At 38.9% G+C, this 17,637-nt stretch overlaps 1 long non-coding RNA gene across 2 annotated transcripts in view; it reads left to right on the top strand.

Moving 5' to 3' along the window:
- The window catches only part of LOC111559741, a 33,223-nt gene extending 16,958 nt beyond the window's left edge, over nucleotides 1-16,265 (top strand). For both annotated transcript variants that reach the window (XR_006594181.1, XR_002740879.2), the window contains exons 4-5: nucleotides 2,520-2,730; nucleotides 15,775-16,265. This is a non-coding gene — a long non-coding RNA (uncharacterized LOC111559741). The remainder of the gene's footprint in view (nucleotides 1-2,519; nucleotides 2,731-15,774) is intronic.
- The last annotated feature ends 1,372 nt before the right edge of the window (nucleotides 16,266-17,637 follow it).

Genomic DNA, 17,637 nt, shown 5'->3' with positions numbered 1-17,637 from the left:
TATTCTTCCAATAGGATTGTGCCAAGTGTGTCATGAATGTAATGATTAGTTTATGACAAAAAACTTCGGATAAACATACCAACTTCCTCTGAAAGATTCTTGAGCAATTTTCAAAAAGGCTTCGTGGAGTTAGTTTATTATTCGTCTTCGGGAATGAATGCTTTTCATCGGAGATGATTTCAACGCTTTAGTGCTGATCTCTTTCCAAAGACTGCATTCACCCTGTGAATATCTCTGAAGACATATTCTCTACTCTACAGGAATTTACAATCTACTGGGGTTAAGAATTCCTGGTATTAACAATTAAGGGAAAATATGGGAGGTATTCGAAGCCGTGATGGGTATGTTCCTGGCAGTTTGGTGGGAGAGACGGATATGTAAATACCAAATGACACATGCTGGGAGATGGTGACTAAAGTCTCCCTGATGGTTCAGTACAGCTTCACAAACGAGATGACATGAGCTGGGTCTTCAGGATTGTTGGAAAGGTGGAAGCATAGAGGGCATTTGAGGCAGAGGAAAGAAACCGGGGCACCCAGCTGGACAACAGAGATTTCCAGATTGTTCATTTGAGTCATAAGTACTCTTCTACTCTGTACACAGAATTATGCTCAGCACTCAGGGGACGGAGAGTGAATGAAGGGCACAGCCCCTGCATGCAAGGTATTGATATGCCATTTGGATGCCTAAGATGTGCAAATGTTAGAGAAGAAACAGGGAAATCACACAAATGCCATGGTGCATTACAGATAGGTGTTGTGCAGGGTGTTGTTAAAAGGGGAGAGAGATGTGAGCTGTCGTGTTTGGGGATGACTTTCAGGGTTAAACATTTTTGGACAAGCAAAGCATTTAAACAAACAACCCAAACCCACCAAGCATATATAGGTGAGAGAGAACATGCTGTGTGGGAGGCAGGAAGCAAATCAGTGTGCCCAGAGTAGATAATGCTGGTGAGCAGTGTGAAGGAGGGGAGAGGATCGGGACTGGTCAGGGATTTGGGAGAAAAGGGAAAAACCTTCTATCATTTCAGATCCTCAGTTTCTTTAACTATAGAGTGGGCTGAGAAAAATTAACTCATAGGCTTGTGAGGAACCAATGAGGCAATTTATGCAAAAGCATTTTGTAAGCTGCTATATACTATAAATATGGGTTGTTGTCAATGGAGGGGTTTCCCCAACAATGATTCCTTTCTAAGTTTATTTATTTTTGAGAGAAGGAGAGCACGAGTGGGGGAGGGGCAGAGAAAGAGGGAGAGAGAGAGGATCCCAAGCAGGCTCTGCACTGTCAAACAGAGCCCGATGAGGGGCTGGAACCCATGAACTGTGAGATCACTACCTGAGAGGAAATCAAAGTTGCACGCTTCACCGACTGAGCCACCCAGGGGCCCCGTGATGGCCCCATGCCTGGAAACTTAGGTTTTCAGGAATGGCATTCTCAGTGTGAGGATATAGGTTATGTGCCAAATTGAGATCTTCCCACTGAGAACCAACATCAGAATCAAAACATTTTAAATGAAAGAGTCTATGTTTAAAAAACAATTGCAAATTCTGAAAAGCAAACTTTGGTTTCCAGTTTCTTTTATTATATCTTAACTGATAAACTCAACCATTTTTACAGTTTAAATTTTAAAATAATAATATTAAATAATTAACTGTTAACATTTTAGTGATATTAGTGTGCTTGAGTTTTCTTAAGTAGGTCATATTCCTACAGAAAAAAAAAAGGAAGAACTTGCTTTATTTAAACTAAAAAAGTATTACTTGCTGATTAATGGCTCTTCTTTTAGAAAGTATTGTTGTGAAATGAAAACAATGCTGCTAATCTTTTTTTTTTTTAATTTTTTTTTTCAACGTTCATTTATTTTTTGGACAGAGAGAGACAGAGCATGAGCGGGGGAGGGGCAGAGAGAGAGGGAGACACAGAATTGGAAACAGGCTCCAGGCTCTGAGCCATCAGCCCAGAGCCTGACGTGGGGCTCGAACTCACGGACCGCGAGATCGTGACCTGGCTGAAGCCGGACGCTTAACCGACTGCGCCACCCAGGCGCCCCTGCTGCTAATCTTAAAGTATCCATTGATGACCTGATTTTCTCATCAAATGAAACCTTGTGGTTAAAAAAACCTGAGTGTTTCTTGGCCTAGTTGACTACAAGGATTCTAACTGGCCATCTTCCCATCCAGCCAGCCAGCTATGCCCATTAGAATAACACAGACACATTAAACACTATCAAAAAAACTATTTATTTTATATATCAGAGAGTGATATTTAAAAAGAAAAATAAATCTTAACAAAGACAATTTCCTATAAATTTGCACAGAAGAGAGTTTCCAAAAGAAGTTTTGGTTATGTTTCTCATTTGGAGAATGATATTCTTTCTCAGACATAAAACTTCAGATCTTCCCCCCAATGCAGTTCTCAAGTTTTTACTGTTTGCGAGAAGACACAGAAAGTGACACCATTAGCTTGTTGCACAGAATTTCAGCCTCCGCTAAGCTCTGGGACCCTTGTGTCTATTTCAGGTCTTACATCTGCTCAGTCCATGAGGACCGATCGTGCTCCACTTTTCCCAATTTAGTTTTACTGCATTTCTTGGTAGAGCCACCCACTTGGATCTGCTCAATGACATATGGCTGGATTCCTCATCATCACGGGTTTTTTTCTTGCCCAACACATCTGGAATAAAATGGATTGGAAAAATTACGTTTCCACATTGAGGAAAGGAAAAAGATGGTAGGTGGTTACCGCTTCCATCAAAATACTTCTCAAATACGGCTAACATCCTTTATAATTTCAGGTACACTGCACTTATTTTGCCTTGGAAAAGGAAAATGCCTTTCGTTCATTCATTTTATACGTGTGAGAAGAATGATGATTCAACTAATCTGGTCAATTCCAGAATATGAAAGTGGGGGTACTGAGAATTCCAGCCCCTTTGTTAGAAGAGACAAGTTGTGTTTAACTGCTACCAAAACAATTTGAAGACAAGTTGGAAACTAATGTAAACCAGCATCATGCAATCCTAAATCCTCCAGTTCTTTGGCTGAATCCAATTCTTGTTGCTTTGGTGGTTGCTTTTAATGAAACTGTTTTATGCAGATAAAGTAAGTCTCGGTAGATTAATGATGGCCACAAATTCTCTGTGGCTTTTCCCACTCAGGGGGGGAGTCTGGCCTCAGAGGCTTGCTTGAGTGTGGCAGAAGTGTCACTGTGTGACTCTTAGGCTAGGTCATAAGAAGTCTTTGTCTCTGGAATACTTTCTGGAGTCCTGAGCTGTCCTCTGCTCGGTCACTTACCCTTCACATGGGAGTGATGTTATCTGAAGCCTACAGACCAGTCCATCTAGTCAATACCGTAAGGGACAATGGAATCACTCAGCTGAGCCCTGCCTGAATCCCTTAACCACAAAATTTTGAGGTAATACAATCATTGTTGATTTAAGCCCAATAAATAACCTAACACACAAAAAGGTATGTTCTTCGAGATAGTAATTGGATTCTTACCCATTGGCCTCTTTGCCTTACCTTGTGACTATGATAAATGGCATCTTTTAAAAATTCTCACAATAATCTTGCACTATGTATGCGATTATCCCTGTATTACGGATGAGAAAATAGGCACCAAGAGAATAAGTAACTTCATTAAAATATGCAAGAGCACCATAGGTAGGACTGAAACCCAAGCCTGTCCAGTTTCAAATCCTTAGCTATCATCAAAGTGAGAATCTTAATTGTTGCTGATGTGATCACATCATTAAGAATAAAGTTTTCTTGGATGGTTCAGGCTCTAACTGCATGAATCTCAATCAGGGGTCAGCAAACTTTGTTTTTATTTATTTATTTATTTATTTGTTTGTTTGTTTGTTTGTTTTTATTTATTTTTGGGACAGAGAGAGACAGAGCATGAATGGGGGAGGGGCAGAGAGAGAGGGAGACACAGAATCTGAAACAGGCTCCAGGCTCCGAGCCATCAGCCCAGAGCCCGACGCGGGACTCGAACTCACAGACCGCGAGATCGTGACCTGGCTGAAGTCGGATGCTTAACCGACTGTGCCCCCCAGGCGCCCCAGCAAACTTTGTTTTTAAAGGACCAGACAGTAAATATTTTAGGCTATGGGTCCTATGGTCTCCATGGCAACCTCTCCACTTGGCTTTTACACTGTGAAAACCACCATAGGCAATATGTAAACAAAAGGTATGGCTATGCTTCAAAAATTTTATTTACAAAATCAGCCAGTGGACCGGATTTGGTTCACAGGCTGACCCCTGATCTACACATCTGAGGTGATTATATTTGAATCTTTTCAAATCTTTGGAAAAGAACCTCAAATTCTAAATGAACTGTTGATGGCACTTCCTTACAAGCCAAATTTTAAACCAAAGTCCAAGGTTTTAATAACTGTCAGGTCTAAACAGAATATGTGCAAGTCAGTGGAATGTGTAAATCAACGTAGGGGGTGGCCAAAGACTTTTGGAAATAGTATTTTAGAGATTCTTTTTGCTCTACTAAGTTACAAATCCCCCCGAAAAGAATGGATTATACGTAAAGATAAGCTCTAATGGTCTGGAACTTTCTCCACACATGCATTACCGATCAGAATATCTTTAGTCAATTGTTATTCTAAGCCTTTGGAGTCCCAAAGAGATGTTCTTGGTAACGATTACAAAGTGTTTCATGAAGCATTTAGGCGCTATTTATGGAACTCATTCTCCCTCCTGCAGACTGGCCTCTGTGGCTGAGCTGCTGGCTGTTTGACAGCTGCACATGCATGTTATGTGCAAGGTCAGAACAGAATATTCCCAGCTTACTGAAACTATGTGGGCACTTGGGGGTCACAGGAACTTTTGGTAGTAGCTGAGAACTGCTCTTGGAGCTGGAAGAGTTTGTTCTTTACAAGGGAATTAGTGAGGTCTTGAAAACCAAGGTCAAGATTTTAACTTCCGTGAAACTTCTCTTATTCTTTAATCTTTTGGTGTTGGTTGAGCCACTACAAATTATTGTAATCTGTGCTACTATTAATTTTTTTGTCTTTCTTGTTATATTGGACTTATTAGTCCAGTAAGTTTTAAGTGACTCGCGTGCAAGAAATAAGGGTTTTCCTTTCTCCTTTATATTGTCATTTCCGCTGCTTGACATATAATTTTGTTCTATTCATTTTTGAATAAACAAATCATAAATCATTCCCACACTTCTTAGTCCAAAAGTTTCTATGTCTTGCTTGACCCCTTTCCCTCAAGTTTTCTTATATCAAATATACATACACATATAGACATATGAAGACTTTATATCCAGGATTTAGCTCTCCAAAGACGCTATGAACAGAATATGTAATATTACAATCAGTAGGTCCTATTGCCATAATAGCATTTATTTTAGTTTGATTTTGTGAATTAGCCATCCATAAAATTTCCAATAACTTCAAATTGATTTATTCATTAGAAGAAGTAATGTCTACACATGGAGCATAACTTTAAAAGGTACAAAATAATATACTGTAGTAAAAAGTCACTTCCTCCCATCTTATTCCACAGTCCTTGGTTTCTCATTGCTACACCCAGTTTTTTGTGCATCGCCCTTTCCAGGATGCGCTCTCTATATACACACTGCACCTGTACCAGACAATCACACAGACTTTCGTTTACATGCGCATGCTTATTGTACATATGTTTCCAAGTCTTGGTTTTTGCACTTATTATATTTTAGAAATGATCCCGTGTTAGGACATATAGAAATGACTTTAAAAAATACCTACTAGTGGGACGCTTGGGTGGCTCAGTCAGTTAAATATCTGACTCTAGATTTCAGCTCAGGTCATAACCTCACAGTTTGTGAGTTCTTGAGCCCCACATCGGGCTCCATGCTGGAGTGTGGAGCCTGCCTGGGATTCTCCCTCTCTCTCTCTCGCTCTCTCTCTCTCTCTCTGTCCTGCCTCAGCACTCTCTCTCTCTCTCTCTCTCTAAGTAAATAAATAAACTTTAAATATATATCTGCTAGTATTTTATTGTGTGGGTGGACTGTAGTTGACTTACAGATATTTATTGATGTACATTTATATTGTTTTTAAACAAATTGCTCTTGCAGGCAGTGCTGTAATAAATATCCTTCGACAATGTCTTTGTGCACATGTGAGACACTATGTGTAGGATAACTTCCAGAAACGAAACTGCTGAGTCAAAGAAATATGCGTTTTGCATTCAAATGACCTCCACAGCAACAACACACACGTAGAGCAGAGACGTGCTCCTTCCAGTTTTCATTCCCTCCACACTCAGCGTCTCATCAAACTTTGACTTTTGTTAATGTTCTTTCCTTAGCGTTTTGAATTGTAGTTTTGTTAGTTTGCTGAGGACTGCTCAATATTTTCACACAAGTTTCTATGTAATTATTGACTTTTTCCTTCTTGATTTATAGCTCTTTGGATATTAAGGAAATGAGCACTTTGTTAGACATACCTATTAAAAGGTGATTTTTTTTTTTCAATCTTTGTCTTTTCTTTTTCAATATAGTCAATGTTGTCAATCTTTTTGGGGTAGGAGATATTACATAATATTGTTAAGTTTGTATAAAAAAAGTTCACCCATGTTTTCTTCTAGTATTTTTATAACGTATTTGTTTTTCCATTTACTGTTAGATTTTCCTGGAAATTTTGTAGTAAAAAATTGACTTCTTTTTTCACAGAATGCTATCAAGTCATCAAAACTCCATTTATTGAAGAATTCATCCTTTTTTCACCTCCGTGCAATGTCTTCTTATGTTATAAATTTATGTACGTGTTCTTTGTATTCTCCGTGTCTGCATTTTTTTTTCTTGAAACAGTCTTTTGTATGTACCACATTCTTTATTTTTTCTTTAAAATTCTTTAACATCTAGTTTCCTTATTTTTTCTTTTCTAGAATTGTTCTAGATATGTTTAGGTGTTTACTTTTTCACATGAACTTTAGAATTAGTTAAGTTTAAAATTTTTCTATTTGTATTTTATAGTGGGATGAAATATCTTACAGATTAAGTTAGAAAGAACTGATATTTTTATGTCTTCTTATCTAAGAACAGAGCATAACTTACCTTATATTCAAGTCTTCTTTGAACTATTAAAATATTTTTCTCGTGGATCTAACTCATCACTTGTTAGGTTTATTCCTAGGAGTTTGTTTGTGTGTTTGTGGTTGCTCTTGCAAATAGGCTCTTTTCTTCCATTTTAGTTTTTCTAGTTGCTATTTGCTTATATATAATAAGGCTATCAATTTTTATACACTCATACTGAACCCAGCCACTTTACAGAAATCTCATTGTATATGAATAATTTTTTAGTTGATTTGTTTGAGTTCTTTCCAGACCTACAATCATATCATCTAAAAGATAATTTGTACTCACTCCTTAAAATATTTTATCTCTTAGTTTTTTCTCTTGACTTGTCTGTTACTCCTACTTTAAAAAAAAGTTATGTAATGGTGTCAATGGAGCGTAGACATCCTTATCTTGCTTCTGACCTCAATGAGAATGCTTTTAGCATTTTTAGCATTAAGTAGGATATTGGTTTTACTTGGAATATGCGATGAGAAGATATTTCAATGTATAGATTTAATATATATTCATTTAAATATAGAAATGTTTCCGGGTAAGATGTATATGTGTATATATATACATATATGTATACACATAAATAAATATGTATATTTATCTAAGGAAATACTTGAAACTTTTCAGGTGATTTTGTGTGTGTGCTCAAGAAATGTGTATAGGAAAATGTCTAAATGTGTTCAAGTGATTTAATATTTTTTTCCTCTATATTCCTCTCTGGCCTCAGAAAACATATGAGTTTCCTCTACTCTTTGCCTCATATAGCTCATCCCCTATTCTCTGGAGCAAGCTTATTGGCTATAGCTAAATAAATATTGAATCATACAGGCTCTAGAGCTTTTCCTAATTCTACCCCAGGGTTATAGAATTCTCTGACATATTGAATCATTCCAATTGGAAGGAGGCCAAATATTTCTCCTCTACTAGGCATTTCAAGACGTTTAGTTGGATATTGTGAGCTCCACCCACTTCACCAAACGTCCATCAAAAAAATAAAAAAAAATAGGGGTGCCTGGGTGTCTCAGTCGGTTAAGCTTCTGACTTCGGCTCCGGTCATGATCCCACAGCTTGTGGGTTTGAGCCCCACATGGGGCTCTGTGCTGACAGCTCAGATCCTGGAGCTTGCTTCAGATTCAGTGTCTCCCTCTCTCTACCCCTCCCTGCTCGCACTCTGTCTCTCTCTCTCAAGAATAAATAAAAACATTAAAAAAATTTTTTTTAAATATTTCAAAACACAAATATGGTGGGGCCCTTGAAGTTGATGGAACATGAATGGGTACTAACTTGCCTATGATGGTGAATTTTATGTGTAAGTTGACTGGGCCATGGTGCCCAGATATTTGGTCAAATGGTACTCTGTATGTTTCTGTGAGAGTATTTTTGGATGAGATTTACATTTAAATTGGTAGACCTGAGTAAAATAGATTGCCCACCATAATGTGGATGAGCTTTACCAATCAGCTTGCATGGCCTGAATACAACAAAGAGCAATTTTCACTCTTTTCTCCCATTCCTACCCTGAGCAAGAGTTCAGACTTTAACCACAACATTTATTCTTCCCTGGGTCTCTAGCCTGTTGGCCCACTGTGCAGATTTTAAACTTGCCGGCCTCCACAATCATGTGAGCCAATTCTCTAAATCTCTTTCTCTCTTCTTTTTTTCTGGAGAATCCTAACTAATATATTGCTTTTTTGCCAAATTGCGGCAGGGAACAGGAAGGATTCTCTTCTTTATTTGACTACTTTTGGAACAAATTCTGAGATGTTAGATTTACTTTTGTTGGCTAGAGGGAGACGGGGACAATAGGAGCATGAGATCCCCTCCCAAACGCCAGACATTCCAGATTGTGCTGGAGAATGAAAGTAGAAATACCAGAGAAAAGCATGCAGTGATCTGGGCCTTTGGGATTTCTGCTCTGGCTGCTGTTCTGGGAGCTTTACAAGTTCTGCAAGAAATCTTACCTTGGATTTTCTGAGTCCTGTATTTATTTAAAATTCTTAGACACGCACTAAATTCTGTTCCTGAAATCATTATTACACTGTATGTTGACTAACTTGGATATAAATTAATAATAATGATAATAATAATAATAATAATAATAATAATAAAATTCTTAGACACATACACGCAGTGCACCTAGACTTAGAACTACTGCCGGTTTTCCTATTACCATTTCTTGGGTGGTGGTCAAGCCCCAGCTCTCTGGGGTCCATTGTTTCTGGTTCCTTCCTCAGCTAAAAGTGAAACACACCTGATCAATTACATGCTTTTGTACGAAACTGTGCTATCTTCCTGGAATAATTATTTCTCCTCTTTCCCCCATCCTCCTCCAACTTGAAACGGGCAGAGCACTGGCTTTCGAGTCAAATTTTGTGTCTTGGTGCCACCACTTATTATTCATCACATGGTCTCTCTCGGTCTCATTTCTCTCACTTGTAAAATGGACACACAGTAGTTGTTGTGAGGACTAAATGGGGTCACTCGTGTGAAGCAACCAGCACGGTTTTGAACCTATAAAGGGCCTCGATAATGTTATTTCCTCCCAACACTTCCTAATTTTCTTTTTAAGACCCAGCTCAAATGTGACCTTCTACATTATATCAGTCAATCCACTGGGCCTACTAGAAATAGACATAGGCCTGGGATTATCGAAGATTTTTTGCACACATTTACAAGAATGTAAATAGAAGGCAAGCATCCAGGGTGGTCTTCCCCGACCAGAACAAACACAGGGAGCTTCACAGTGAACTGGAGAAATAGCTCTGTATTTTTTTTTTTTAAATTTTAATGTTTATTTATTTTTTAGAGAGACAGAGATAGAATGCGAGTGGGTTAGGGGCAGAGAGAGAGGGAGACACAGAATCCGAAGTAGGCTCAGGGCTCTGAGCTGTCAGCACAGAGCGCGACGTGGGGCTGGAACTCATGAGCTGTGAGATCATGATCTGATAGCTCTGTCTTTTTAGGGACAACAATCAGATCTCCAAGAACGTGTTTTATCTCGGTTCATCGAAAAGAAAGATTTCAGTGGCAAGGGGGTGTTGCCACTCAATTAGGTACAGAATACCTGTTTGGTGGTTTCAAGGAAGCCTGTGGTAGGCAGAATAATGGCCCTCCAAAGATGTGCATGCCCTAATTGCTGGAACCTGCAGATACACTACCCTACATGGCAAAGGGACTTTGCAGATGAGATAAAGATTATAGCCCTTAAAATAGATTATCTTAGGTTATCAGGGGATCCCAGTGTTATCACATAGGCCCTTAAAAGTGGAAGGAGGGACAGAAATGGCAGTCAGAGATGCACTGGAGGAAGAGAAAAGCAGAAAAGATACGGAAGCAGGGAGATTTGACCTGTGTTTTCTGGCTTTCACAATGGAGGAAGGGGACTGTGAACCTTAGAATTCAGGAAGCCCTACGTGCTGGGAACACTCAGGTCCACAGCCATTAAGGAAACAGGGACCTGAGATGATGCTCTGCAGACACCTTAATTTCAACACCCTGAGACTATGCAGAAAGCCAGCTAAACCCCAGTGTTCTGGGACTTCTGCAGAAACTGCGAGATAGTAAGTGGGTGTTGCCTAAAGCTGTGGCGATTTATGACGGCAGCAGTAGCAGATGAATCCAGAGGACTTCTCAGGGATGCTTCATTTGCTTGGTACGCAACCCGCATACAGGTGCTTCAGCTCACACACAGGTACCTGGTGCCATGAGCTGTAATCAGGGTTAATTTCACCTACAGAGTAGGGATCAGAAATCAAAGCAGCATATGCCCGCCCCTGCAAAATAATGGGTTGGGCCCACTTTGATTAAAAGGTAGCGGTATAAATGTAGGCTGGTGGTACTTCTCTGACAATGACTCCTTGACCCAGTGCGGTTGGGAAAGTCTCCTCTCATCCTTTTAGGCATGACTTAATTGCATAGTCATTCAGTCATTTAGCAAATATATACTAAGAACTGACACGCAATAATTAATTTCAACAATTCATTCATCCTAATTGATAACTGGGAGTGAATATGATCATTTCAACCCAAAGTGAAATACTCTCATGTTTTCTTCCCTGAGATTTTGTGCAACAATAGCCTTTAGCCTTTCTACCTTTTTCTGGTTGCATTGCAACCTCTGCTCCTAAAATACAACAGCTAATAATAGGCTTCTTGGTGAGAGAAATAGATTCATATTATTAGACCACTATAGTCATTATTTTAAACACCATTTGGTTTTTATTTATCTCATCTTTTTATTATTATAACTTCAGCCCTTTCATCCTTGCTTGGGCGGTTCAATATAAAATTACAGAGAAGTACTATAGACAAGGCTGCCTTGTTCCTGATTTAGTGACATTATAGGCCCAAGCGCGAAACTTAAATCTCTTTTGTTCATATTCCAGCTGTTCTGTTTTGGCAACAGATTTTTTTGTTTTAATTGTGCATTCCTAGAGGAAACAGGAAGCCACAGCTGCCAGTCTGTCATGGTATGTCTTTCTGTTTCAAACTCTAGCAACTTGGTCTCTTCTGGACAATGCGTGATATCCTGACCCCATTCAGTCAAGCGTATTCGGGAAGAGCAAATCATTTGAAAAGACAGTGCCAGTTCTTTCGTTGTTAGTGTTATTTCTGCAATATCAGCTCGAAATCTTTGATAATTTTCATAATAGAACACTTCAATATGGCCTTGACTTTCTCATTCTCGCCACATTCATTAGCCCCAGAGAAGCTCGAACAAGTCGTCATATGTCATACTTCTCTTAGAAGTTAAACATGCGCAGGTAAACAAAGGCCAATTAAAGGAGAAAAGCGAAGGCTGTTTATTCAGAGCTCGCTACAGCAAAGGAGTCAGCCTCCATAACTTGCATTCGGCAGACACCTGAAGGCAGGTGGAAAAAGGGAAGGTTCAGGTGAGCCCTGATGGGAGGCTGTTGGCAAAGGGATGCTGGAGGCGGGCGAACTGGAAGCGAAGCATCCTGCGTGATTGCTTAGGTTGCATACTTGGCCTTCTCTGGTTGGTCCTAAGCTGGAAGTGGGGACAAAAATGAGGAAATGATCAATTATTAATTAGATCTTGGTCATTTGGGGTAGAATATTACAGAAGTTGTTTAACTTCCTGGATTGTCACTGGAGGTGGCAATCTGGCTTCCTGTAAGTCTTATTTGTGACAGGGTGGCCCCCTAGGCTATTTATTGTAGATAAAGGGGTTGGTTTCCTAGGCGGGTAGCTGCAGGTTGTGGGTCAGAGTTCTATTTTTACATATGGACCAACCATTGTCCATTTGCATATTGTTTCTCAAATGTATCTCTGGGCTTTTGAGAATATGCCCCTGGTTCTGCACTCTGTAGTAAGCACAAGTCCAAAGCATACTTCCAAAGAGTGTTCCTTTGTTAAAGTTTTGGACACGGGTCTAAGAAAAGATGTGAAGCTTGAGAAATTAAAAACAAGTTATACGTAAGACTAAATTCTGATGGGAAATCACCTCTGGTTCAGAGTTCCTTTATAAGAGAGATATTTGAAAGTTTGCAATTTTCATGTAATTTTCTTTGAGACATTTAGACGGGCATTTAAAGAAGCACATAATCATTTCTCTTAAAGACCTTAAACATAAATGGGCATTGAGAGTCCTCTGAGATGGATGCCGATCATGTGTACCTGCAATTTTTAGCCCTTACAAAAATTTCACTTTCATGAAAATAGAGAGAGACCAAGTATTGTAATGGAAACAGGTTTATCATGAAACAAAGGCCACTTCTACTCTTACATATGACATTATAATTCTTCATTTATTCCACTGAATGTTAACTATTTCCTAGTCATCAGATCTTGGGGTCAAGCAGGTCAATAGACCTGGGGTCAATAGACCACTAGTTCTATAACTATTAAGTATCTATTATCTTAACTCAGGCAGGAACTTGGGAAAAGACGAAAAAAGATCATGTACAAAAAGCCATTGAGGTCCTCAGATGAAAGCTAAGCTACAAACAATTATTTCCTACCTAGTCCTTCCAGCCCCTTTGCTTTGATGAAAACCTAGAGTATTTTCTCCATTTAATGAAAGGTGCTATGAAGGATAAGCCAGGCAGCCGACGACAGGAAGGTAGAGCTTCCAAATGGGCACCAAGGAATATTCTAATGAATTCAATTGGCTATACCTTTAAAGCTTTGAAAATTGGTCCATCTCTTCCTGATTTAACAGTGAAACATCTATTTTAGAATATCAGATAGCTTGCTCTGAAAAATACCTTCCTGTGTTCTTAAAGTCTGTGAAGTCTTCCTCATTTATTCTTTTTTGGAAAGCCAGTTCTCTCACCTATTAATTTAGGGGATCACTTTGCATCATTTTCTTCCATCACAGAAGAACTTCCAGAGGCAATCCATGGGAGAACAGATTCCCTTGGTAAAGGATCCTTTGGATATTTTTATTTCACTGCAAAATTGTTCCTATAAGGTGATAAAGAGCACTTCAAAATTCTTTCATAAAGGCAACCCCTATTCACATTTTTTTCTATTTCAAATAATTTAAGGTGGAAGGACCTATTATGCACATTACAAACAAACATGTGATTTAGCACTAGTGTTGAGTTTTGGGGTGGCATGCCTCCCAGATTTCCTGTGGAGTTCGGCCAGAATAATTATGCCACAACAAAGGAATTTTTAAATAAACATTTATTGTCTCTTTGACTATCCTTCCCCTCCCCTGCCCCACCCAAGGAAACCTTAACTCAAAATAAGTTAAAAAAAATACCTACTAGTACTAATAATTTACTATTAACGTGATTTCTTCCAGAGAACCCCAAAAGATCATGTACAGTAAATGACTATATGGGGCATCTAGATGAACATGGGGTTAGTCAGTCAGCTTCCTGCAGGCCATGGAGAGCAATGGCTCTCATTCTGTCTGGAAGAAAACACAACCGAAGGTTCTCAGCCAGATGCACTGTGCTGGTGGTAGTTTGCAAAGTGCAGATGTTTCCCACAACACAATGTCTCACCATTTGTCCATCATCTAGAACTTGGGCATTGGAAAGACTTCTGGAATAATTAAAGGCACATTTCTCAACAACGCAATTGATAATTATTCAGAGTCGAACATCTGATGAAAAGAATTGATAATTATGTAAAGGCAATTCCAATTACATTATGTGGCCCAGTGATTTGTTTCCAGACTGATATTTTGATGACTTGTTTATTTGTTTTTCTCTTTGTTCTAGTTCTTATTTCATTCTGACTTGTATTTCATTTCATTACTTACACAATTATCTTTCTCATTCATTTTTTTTATGGAGGTAAAAGCACTTTTTAGGTGATATGTTATGGGATATATCTTTATATTTTGAGTTCATAGTGAATTTTTCCAAAGCTATCTCTCAGTAGAGGAAATTTATTATTTACAACTATCCAATAAGATGAAACAAAACTAGCAAAAGTATTTCACAACATGGCTCAAAATGTAAGAAAAAACTTCCAAACGTCCATAGCATATAGCTGAGAACATGTGCCAACTGTGTACCATGGGAACACAGGGAACTCCCGTCTCCCGGGGCTTTCTGATCATGTAGGGAACTCTGTGCGTGCAGACTCAAGCTTAAAATATATTTGGCAAGAAGAACAATGCAGACGTTTCTTGGGAAGAGATCGTGTTAAAGAGCATTCACACCATTAAAATGGTGTAATTACTATGATTCATCAACAGGTTACCCAAAAATTTCTTCAAGACATCAGAAGCTTAAAGTGAGAGACCCAACCCGAATTCAACTGAACTGAGACATTACACCACTTCACTTAAAGTCTTTTATTCAGTCACTCATTCATTCATACATTCGTTTATTCAGTAAATATTTATCAATGCCATACTATAACATACTAGACACTTTACACATACCATATCTAATCCTCTCATCAAAGCTGAAGAGTTTGTGTTATTACGTCCATCAAATGAGGAAAGCACCTCAGAGAGATTAACTTTCCCAAAGCCACATGATTAAGCAAATGATAGAACTATTATTTAAAATGAAGCTTGGCTGTCAAACTCTGAAGTGTCTCCCTTGACATCACTCTATTTGCTTATCAATAATACTTCATTCTCATAGAAAACATTTTCCCAAATCATGTTCCCTGAAATATGAATCCTATGAAATGTTAACAACTGACGTAACAAAAAAGGGGGGCGGATTCCACGACCAAACAAGTTTGTGATACGTTGGTCGATACTCTTACTCTCAATTTTCAATGGCATTCTTTTCTCAATTACCTATTCTCCTCTTCCTTATAAGGGAATCATACACCCTGCCAATCACTGTGTGATGCAGTGTTTTCTGTGAGAGAGACAGACATCCCGTGCCCCATACATAGCCTTTGGGCTTGGCATGTGACATTCTCCAGCCAATGGAATGTGAGCGTTCCAGCAGAAGCTCCAAGATGCCTTGGAAGTTTCTGCTAGCTTTCCTGCTCTCATATCTGTGATAAGAATAGCACGTTCTAGGCCATGTCTGTTCTTTCAGCCAAGTCCCGGAATGAGTGGGCAGGTGGATCAGAGCCGTGATGACATAAGCCTCTAGTGCCATGCATGTATAGAATGTATTTTTGCTGTGTTGTAGGCTGCTGAATTTGGGGGGCTATTTGTTACTGTAACAAAGCTAACTAATATAAAAATATGACAAAGTAAATCCCCTTCTCAGATATTCACAAAGCATTTGCTTTTTTTTTTTTTTTTAGGTTCAGAGAGTTCCTATGGTGAAGAAAATGTTTAGAAAACCCAGTAGATCAAACACACATACACTTATACCTGCTCCCTCATTAACTGCTGTTAAAATGTCAGTTAAAAGGATTTTTACAGAAAGAAACCACAAGAACAAAGGAAACAGGAAATAGAAAAGGAGTAAAGAGCAGACAAGTGATGACATCAAAATTTTGAAAGTTGTAAAGCAGAATGTGTATTACTTGGGGGGAAAATGCACTATATCAGAAACAAAAAGAGCTCCCTAAAAGCTTCCAGAGAGGCTTAAAAATAATAAAAGTTGGGTCTCATATCAAGAGGAGAAGAATGGAGCGAGGTGCCACTATTGTTATTTAAGTTTGTGGGAGCATCTGATTTTTAAACATTGTGTTCTTAAGGCACCCGGGTGGCTCAGTCAGTTAAGTGTCCGACTTCTGCTCAGGTCATGATTTCGTGGTTTGCGGGTTCAAGACCTGCATCAGGCTCTGTGTCTCCCTCTCTCTCTGCCCTTCCCTCACTCATGCTCTGTCTTGCTCACTCTCAAAAATAAGTAAACGTTAAAAAACCTTTAAAAATTGTGTTCGTTACTCGATAACAAATAAAACTTCGGTTTAAAAAAAACTAAAAAATATATTGTTAAGTAAGTGTGCCCGCTTATTTGACCACAGTCACTACTATCATCGTTCTTGAGGAACAATGGTCTGTGGATCTTCTTTTGACGAAAACTTCTCTGAGAGGGGAAAACAACAAAGGAAAACTTTGTAAAGGATTAAACATATAATGTGCTCTTGAGCTTTTTGTATATGTGCCGATAGCGGTAATGGAAAAGGAAGTCATACAGAGTTCAAGTGCAGTGTCCATGAAGCGCTTACATAATAGCTACCCTTTCCCTTGCTTGCAGTTGGGTCAGCAACTTCCTACGGATCTTCACTGGGGGGAGTGGGGAGGGCTTCGTAAAATTTGATCTTGCCCTTGCATACCAACAACTGGTCTTTGATGATAGTACTCCAGATACCTAAACCATCATCACTCATCAAGGAAACTGCCGAGTTACATTCCTTCACTTTGGAATTTCTGTCGCCTTTGGAGCTTTCCGTTGCTTTGTGAAGAATCTGGTTTCTAGAATTTCTGACAAGATACCACATTTCAGTGGGTGTGATGAAATTACTGGGGTGGAAGAGAGAAGTTTGATATTCCAAGTATATCTGACCAGCGCCATTCTCACTTTGATATGTAATACTTTTATGGTAGTAGTCAAATAGATTTTCTGGAGGCTCCATTGCTCTGCTGCCTGATAATGAACTTACTCTCAACTTTGATCTAAAGGATTTTAAGCTCTTTTGACACACACCACTGTTAAGCCTGGTCTCAACAGTTTCATATTTGGATTAAAGTTCCTGACCTTATATTTGTCCCCCCTACATATGGAAGGGTAGCTTAAAGGATCCTTCTGAACTATATTCTGTCATTCAATGCATATTTCCCCTCTCACAGTTTGTCACACACCAATTTTATAAGCATCCCATTTCTTAAGATTGTGAACCAGATGGGGCCAAGAAAATCGATCAGTACTTTTAGCAACCGTTGATTCATCAGTTTTGAAGGCACTCAGTTGTAATCTTATCCAACCCAAATTTCCCTAGCAAGTCCACTGTATATTATGTCAAATGGCTTGTTGAGTCCCAGAATCATTATATCTATCACTTTCTGTTCTGATGGTCTAGTAATCCTTTCAGAAAAAGAAAATGTAGACAATAGTAGATGAATTTTAAATTAACACACTGCGGTTTGGCAGTCGCCATTCCTTCTTCTAAAGATTGCCTCACAAACCATTCTTTCTGAGACATTAATTTTAGAATTTT

The sequence above is a fragment of the Felis catus genome, chromosome A1, assembly GCF_018350175.1.
Source record: "Felis catus isolate Fca126 chromosome A1, F.catus_Fca126_mat1.0, whole genome shotgun sequence".
Taxonomy (NCBI): domain Eukaryota; kingdom Metazoa; phylum Chordata; class Mammalia; order Carnivora; family Felidae; genus Felis; species Felis catus.
The sequence above is the reverse complement of the archived record's forward strand: the minus strand, read 5'-3'. Positions and strand labels throughout refer to the sequence as shown.